This window comes from Numida meleagris, chromosome 2 (assembly GCF_002078875.1).
Source record: "Numida meleagris isolate 19003 breed g44 Domestic line chromosome 2, NumMel1.0, whole genome shotgun sequence".
Lineage (NCBI taxonomy): Eukaryota > Metazoa > Chordata > Aves > Galliformes > Numididae > Numida > Numida meleagris.
This window is the reverse complement of record NC_034410.1, coordinates 136,172,150-136,179,966: the sequence shown is the minus strand read 5'-3', so window position 1 is coordinate 136,179,966 and position 7,817 is coordinate 136,172,150. Positions and strand designations below refer to the sequence as shown.

At 50.2% G+C, this 7,817-nt stretch overlaps 1 long non-coding RNA gene across 1 annotated transcript; it reads left to right on the top strand.

The window, feature by feature from the left end:
- LOC110394954 lies at positions 4,382 to 5,204 on the top strand. Its single transcript, XR_002436058.1, has 2 exons — positions 4,382 to 4,728; positions 4,853 to 5,204. It is a non-coding gene; the product is annotated as an uncharacterized LOC110394954 (long non-coding RNA).

The window sequence follows — 7,817 nt, the reverse complement described above, 5'->3', positions numbered from 1 at the left end:
GAGCTCCAAGTCCCCGCGACCGAACAGACAGCAGATATGTCGAGGCGATGTCAGAGCGATCTCTTGGCGGGGATACCCCTCTCGGAGCGGGCGTGTATCCGAGCGCCGGGCGGAGCGCGGTCCGTGCAGGCGTTTGCTGGCGGGATGGGATGCTCCGTGCCCGCCTGCGGCCCGGGCCGGCTCCGAGCGCGCTGCTGCGGGTGGGAGGGAAGGGACGCGCGTCCCCCGGCGACGAGCGCCGGAGCTTCGCTGATGCTCTCTGAGCTCTGGGTTTTCCCGTGAGATTGTTTTTTTTTTTTTTTAAATGGAATTTCCACTGTCTTATAAATACCGCCGAGTCTGTTTTAACTCCTCGAGGGCCTTTCAGCCCTGGAAAGAACGCTGCGTTTTGGAAGGAAAGGAAAAAAAAGCCTATCTATCTTAGCGCCTCTCCTCCCCTGAAAGATGAACGCTTTTTTTTTTCTAGGATCTCAAATAATTTCCTAAGATTAGGAGGAGAAAAAACCGAAGTGTTTTAATGACCGCTACGCTTGTTAATGTGAAGTGTTCTTTCCGGGGCAGATCGATGGTGGAAAAATCGTCTCCTCGCACTTGTCGTAATTCGCACTTAGTTTAAGGCCTCTTTAACTTTTTTTTTTTCTTTCTTTTTTCTGCGTTGCTAAGTGCAAAGGGCCCTTTGGCCCATGAAGCCGTGCTGCCGTTGGTGCTTTCAAGTGCAAAGTGGGGCGTGGGTGGGAGCCGGGAGCCTCTTTCGGGGCCCGCCGCTGAGCTCAAGCGGTCTGCGTAGGGCCCCTTCGCAGACTCCCCTGCCTGCCCCCAAACCTGGGTGATGTCGTACGAAGTCATTAAAACGGAGCGCAGGTTTGAGGCGAGGAGGCCGTGGGCTGTAAAACTGTGACAGTTCCCATTGGCGACCTCGGTGAAAAAGCTAAGGATATATTGACCGTTGTGTATCCAATGGTAATGCTCAGAGAAACCGCGGAGGTCGTGGAGATAAAGACGAAGATACCCGCCGCTCCTTTCAGTATCTAAAGAGGGGCTGTAAGAAGGAAGGGGACAGGCTCTTTAGCAGGGTCTGTGGTGATAGGACAAGGGGAAATGGTTTCAAACTGAAACAGGAGATTTAGATCAGATATAAGGAAAAAGGTGGTTTTTTTTTTGTTTGTTTTTGTTTTTTTGTAATAATAATAAGGGTGGTGAGGCACTGGAACCAGTTACCCAGAGAGGTGGTGGATGCCCCACCCCTGGAGACATGCAAGGTCAGGATGGAACAAACTCTGAGCAACCTGCTCTAGCTGTAGATGTTCCTGTTCACTGCAGGGGAGTTGGACTAGGTGGCCTCTAAGGGTCCCTTCGAACTCAAACAGTTCTATGATTCTGTGATTCTCTGTGACTTTCTGTTTTCCTGCATCGTGCGAAACAGAGATCAGTCTCAGTCATCAAATTCCTCCTCTGTTTGAATGTTGAGCAGTGGGACCTACAACCCATGTGGCACCTCAGTCCTGATTTAGGGCTTTAGGAAACTGATAGTTGGCCGGTTATCTCAGACTTCTGCCCCTCTGTCAGACATAGAATGGAATGGAATGGAATAGAATAGCGTAACAGAATAGTTCATTTGGATAGGACCTTCAAATATCATTGAGTCCAACTGCCTGACCTCTTAGTTAATGAGGACGTTGTCCAAATGCCTCTTGACACTGGCAGCCGTGAGGCATCGGCCACTTCTCAGAATCCTGTTTCGGTGTCTGACCGCCCTCGTGGTAAAGAAGCTGTTCTTGATGTCCAGTCTGACCCTCCCCTGGTGCAGCTTTGTGCCGTTCCTGTGTGTTCCGCCACTGGTGACCAGGAGCAGAGCCCGACACCTGCTGCTCCTTCTCCTGCTCACTCACACACCCTGCATAACGTATTCTGTTTGTAACTGATTTATGGAAACCTCATATTAAAACAATGCCGGGTATTGTAAGGAAGGGGAAATTGCTTATACAGAAGATGCAAAAAGGAAGTTTGCAATTCTTTTTTCCTAAAGGCCTCTCTTTTCAGTTAATAGCGCTATGGAAGCCACACCAATCCCAGGGCACAGTGAGTGTGCACATGATTTCTCAGGAAAGCAAGGGCAGAACGCTGGCTTGCTTTAAATCTTGTGCTCTCTCCATTTCCTCTGTCCACTTTCTCTAGATTTAAGGTGACATCCACTCCATAAAGACCTCAAATAAAGTTGTAGACTCCCCTGCAAAGTAATACCTTGGTCAGAAATAATGAACTGTGTGCTGAAACGTATCTGTCTATTATTTACGGCGAGGAGATGAGTGTCTGCAATATGCATTGTCACATATGTTTCAGTCTTATTGAGTTAATGGTTCCTTTCTGACTGTTTAATCCTGTGCAGTCGAGGCTGAGTCAGCACAGCAGACCTCATTCCCTTTCCCTGAGCTGCAGCTCAGAGCTGTGCTCTGGAGAGACTCCGTGTGTATCCTCGAAGGAGACGTGCATCCTTCAGAAGCCAAAACAGAGGCATATAAATAAAAGAGCCGGAGAGTCATTTACTGCTGAGTGTGGCTGCGTGCTGCTCATGTGTGTGCTGCCTGGAGCCGTGGCACCGGGGGTTGGTTTGTGTATGAGATGCAGCAGCAGGGGGGTGGCTGGGAGCTTTGGGATTTGTTTGCTCCTCTAGGGGAGGCCTTAGGCTAGAGGCTGAGCTGCTGCCTTGCAGGAACAACCAGGCTACAACTGCTCAGTGTGCACCTTGCTGCTAACTGCATCCCACCCTGCTTCATCCCCCACACCAGTACGGCAGTGCCACAGCTCTCAGCTGCTGTTTATCATTACACACTGAAAACCAGCTTTCAGTATGGCCCTCAGTAGAAATTAAGGTAAGAGCCATTTTAAAAGAGGTCAGCAGATAAACATTGCTATTTTTTCCCCTGTCTTGTGGAGACCTTGATCCCAGTGCCATGGCAGGAAGCAGCATTGGCTGCTGGTCAATGCACAGTGTGCAGACTGGCGTGGAGGAACACAGCTCTTTTGCCTCCTATATTTGCCACTCACTCCCCAGCCTACATAAATATTTTTTCTCCAGCAAAACAACTGCCAAAACCATGCTTTCGCCTCTGCTAAAGCGCTCTGTCAATCCTCTTGCTTTTCTTTCAAATTCAAGTTGAGGCAGAGAGCACCGATCGGATGCACTGTCTGCAGAAAGAGATGCTCAAAGGAATACGCACAGGAGCAAAGCACTGCCGAGGTCTGAATCCAGTCAGCGGGGCTGACCTTATGCTCCGTGATGCCCTTAAGCTGGGGGAAGCTGTCCCTTCAGTTCATGGGGCTGATGAGCCGGGGTGCAGAGAATCCCTCAGGCACCAGCTCCTTGTGCACCTGCACTCATCACCCCAGCTTCAGACCAGTCCTGGCAAGAGGCATGCAGGCCCTGTCTTCTTCTGTTTCACAGACTCCAGGAGAGCTGATCACTTCTCACAGGAACCATCTGGCTCATTCTTTGGGAGATCAACAGTTAGTCACCGGACGAGCGATAAATGTGCTTCCCTGGAGTCTGCTCTCCCCAATTAATGGGACTCAGCCCAAGGTCCTTGAGGCGCTGCTGCAGGCAGGGGAGTGATTTTATCCCGCTGGCGGCTGCTGAGCTGCTCAGGATATCCTGAGATGGAAGGGGCCCAAAGGGATCATCGAGTCCAACTCCTGGCTCCACACAGGACCACCCAAAAATGGTCCCTACGTCTGAGAGCATTGTCCAGGTGCCCCTTGAACTCCAGCAGCCTGGGGCTGTGCTCACTGCCCTGGGGAGCCCATTCCATGCCTACCATCCTCTGATGCCGACTCTTCCCCTAACCCCAGCTGCCCCTTCCCTGACACAGCTCCATGCCGTTCCCTCGGGCCCTGTCGCTGTCACAGAGAGCAGAGCTCAGCGCTGCCCCTCCGCTCCCTGTGAGGAGCTGCAGCCGCCATGAGGCCTCCCCTCAGCTCCTCTGCTCCGGGCTGAACAAACCCAGGGACTCCAGCTGCTCCTCATACCATGTCCCCACAAGGACAGGAGTACATTCGTTCTCCTCACATGCTGCATTACCAAGGGCCCTGGAGGGCCCAATCCAGCTCCTTGCTAAGGACTGGTGAAGCCAGGTGTTTACACCTCCCCTCCTCTGGGCACTTGGTGCTGAGGTGCAACCCCATCCCTGCAGCATCCCCACCTGCCCACTGCCTTCCCTACTGCAGAGCTGGCTGGGCAGCAGGCTGTGAGATGTGCTGGGATGGGGGGGACCCTGCAGCCGGGCAGTGGGAGCACAGCCCCTGCTTCCCTCCTCCTCCTGCCGAATTCATTACCCTTTGCTGAGAGTGCCAGTTTCAGGGATTTTTCTTTTTCATTTTTTTTTTAACATATTTTTTTCTATTGCTCTTGCTAATTACTAAAGCAATTTTTAAAATTTAAATGAGGGCTTCCTCCCTCACAGCCCATCTGCTGTGAAATCATCACACGCATCCTTTTGTGACAGCTCAGGCATTACCATGGCAACACACTGTGATGCGATCAACCCTGAGTTATGACCTCACTGCAGGACCGGGCAGGCTGGGCTGCTCTGGAGGAGGAACAAAAGTACCCCCTGCATCAAGCCAAATGGGCTCTGTGCTTTGAGACAGTGGGATTTGTCCTGGAGCAGGGAGGTGAGAGCCCTCCCCAGGATTTGCTGCAGGACTCCAGTGCTGGGCTGGGGCAGCATCCAGGTGAAAACCAAACATTTTTCTCCTTAGAGAGACACTTTCTTTGAGCAGTCATTTTATTACACTAGCTCTATTCCTTGGAATCTTTTATGACTTTTTCCCCTCTATTTTTTTTTTTCTTGTATAGCCATAGATGAAAAGCGCTGGAGACCAAACTCCCTATTTACTGCTGGGAATTGGGTACCGCATGGCCTCTGGCAATGCATGCTTCACCTCTGCACCCTGCGGCTTTGCCCGGGCTCCATCCAGCAGATAAGAGGGCTGGGACAGCGGTTCTGCTTCCCAGGGTATTCATCCTCTGCCTCCCACTGAGCCTGACGCTGAGGGTGACAACTGTCGCAACTCTTTGTGGACAACTGGAGGGGATTAGTGACCAAAGGCTGCCCCGCAGGTGTCACCGCCAGCGTTACCCATTCTTAATTAACCAAAGAGCTAGATCAGAGCCCCTGCTTCAAAGTAAAGGATTTTGTTTTCTTGTCTTTCTGTGGTTCCTGTGGATTTTGGAGCAGATTTTAACCATCAAACTGAGCTTGTTCTTCTAGGAAGCTATTTGCACATTTAGGTAATTCACTGAGACTGCTTGGATGTTTGTCCATACTTTAGTATGAATTTTCAGGACGTGCCTTTATCTGTCCCCTAGACTAGAATATAACACATTTAGACCAGTGGTACAAACAGAACTAATGGAGATATTTGCCAATCCAGGAATCCAAGCAGGTTGGTGGCACCGTGTGCCACCTCTCTGGGGACCTGGAAAGTAAATAGGCAGTCTGAGTTGGTTCTTTTATTCCTTGCCAAATGGACATGGTGCTGTCTCCAAGGACTTAAACAATACGTGCCTATTGAATGATGTGTGGTAACAAAGCTGAGCATGACAGGAGAAGATTTCTGGGAAAAAGGAGGGGAAGATCCAGGGGAAATTATACACTTCCTTGCTGTGTAGCAGAGAAGCATTAGACCATGATATTTCTATATGCTGGCAATGTCCAGGGGACCCCCCCGGGGCTGTGGTGCCGGAATCTGCACGGTAGCATCAGAGCACACAGCCTTTGGCTGCTATTGGTTCCCCTGCCCCTTATGGTGGAGTTGGTGCAAAAAGCTGACAGTCCTGGCACATCTGTTCCTCCTCTATCCCTTTTCATAGGTATATCATCCATACAGCCTGTGTGCGTTATCAGCCAGGTCACTGCAGTTTGCTTTACCTATCTGCCCACCAAACGCTCGCTGCAGCTCTGTCTTTAAGCCATTTGGGAGGGCTGGCCTCAAAGACCTCCACAAATTTTCAGCCTCACAACCAAAAAAAGGTGAGGGAAAAAAAAAAAAAGGAATCAAGCACAGTGATTTTCTCCTCCCAAAACTGGCTTTAAAAATGCTCCCTATCCCAGCCTCTTTATGCTGCTTCACAGCCTCCAGCAAGTTTTTACAGCTGAGCTGTGCTCCAGCCCCAGAAACTGCAGCACAGCCCTGAAACTATTGAAGTGCAAATGGCTGACCCTAATCTAGGAAGATGCAAGAGAAACGGGTCAGATGTTACACTAAACACTTATGGCAACGTGTTTTAACAGCAGGAGGAGAGAAGTTTGTTTACTCTGGACAGATTTAATATAAGAAGATTGATATCTTCTCTTTTATGAAAAGGAATGTAATTAGTTTATTGGTCTTTGGCTGTATGCATTCAGAAATAACAGTACTTCTGTAGCTCTGACCAGGGTCTCAAGATGCATAAAAGATTAACTTGGGAAGCATTACAGTGCACCCACACCACCAGCCCCTATGGTTTCAGTGGGAGCTGGGGACTGGCAGAGCTGGAGATGAAGCTCTCCAGTGCCTTTGGCTCTGGGTAAGAGTTCATAATCACCAGTGCTGTGACTTTTGCCAGCACCATGCAAGGAAATTCTGGCACAGCCAGATCTCCTGAGCATAAACCTGCTGGCTATGCTCCGTGGCCATCATTTATCTCTGCTGCCGGCCCCAGCAGGAGCGCCCAGCCCAGTGCACCGCGCGTCCCGGTAAATATGTATGAGTGGCCTGTATCTTAGCAGTGGCAGCAGGGATTTTCCTGCTTTTGCAGGAAAGTGTACTTGTATCGCTGTCAGAAATGCAGAAACAGTACTGCAGTGCTCACACAAATAAATTGGCACTTTTATGCCACCACAGCTCAGCCAGCAGTTCCTAACGCCCTTTTGATACGTGGTCTGCCCTTGGGTCCTCGCACACAGATTTTCCTTGTGTGCTGGGGAAGCTCCAGGAGACTGTTTTGCTGAAAGGCCATGCGAGTAATATCTCCAGGAGGTTCTGGAGAGTTGAAAAGTGAGCTGCTGGAGAACATGTTAAATTACAGGCTAGGCTGCGTGTATTTACTACCACTGAAGGGAAAAGCTTTTCTGATCTTGATAAAACACAGAAAAGCAGCTCTCTCGGTGCAAAATATTTTGTCACAGTAGCCACCTTAAATGTCACCTTGGTTCAGTGTCGAATTTATGGTGACATTTTTCCACAGAGGCGGTTAAGCTCAGCTCAAGTGCTGCCTGTAAAATACTGATTTTCCTGCACCCTGAGTGTGTCTGGGGGAAAAAATGGTACTGTATGTAAAATCTGTTGCTTCAGCCTCTGGGAGCACTTACATTACAAGATGCAAATTAGATTTAACGTCCTGCTGCCAACAAGGGTGTTGTATCCAGAGCTGAGCAGGCAGGATGGGAGCTGGGAGCTGTGATGCATGGGGGGCGACCCTGGGGGAAGCCTGGGAAAGGCAGCGGGAGGGCACGCACCAGGAGAGTGATTTGTAAAGGCATACACCTTTATAAGGATGTGAACATGTATTTGCTGCCCAGAAGGCCAACTGTATCCTGGGCTACATCAAAAGAGGGGTGGCCAGCAGGGAGAGAGAGGTGATTGTCCCCTTCTGCTCTGCCCTCATGAGGTCCCATCTGGAGTATTGTGTTCAGGCTTTGGGCTCCCAGCACAAGAAAGGTGTGGAGCTGTTGGAGAGGGGCCATGAAGATTATCAGAGGGCTGGAGCACCTCTCCTGTGAAGAAAGGTTGAGGGAGTTGTGCTTGTTTATCTTGGAGAAGACTTCAGGGAAACCTCG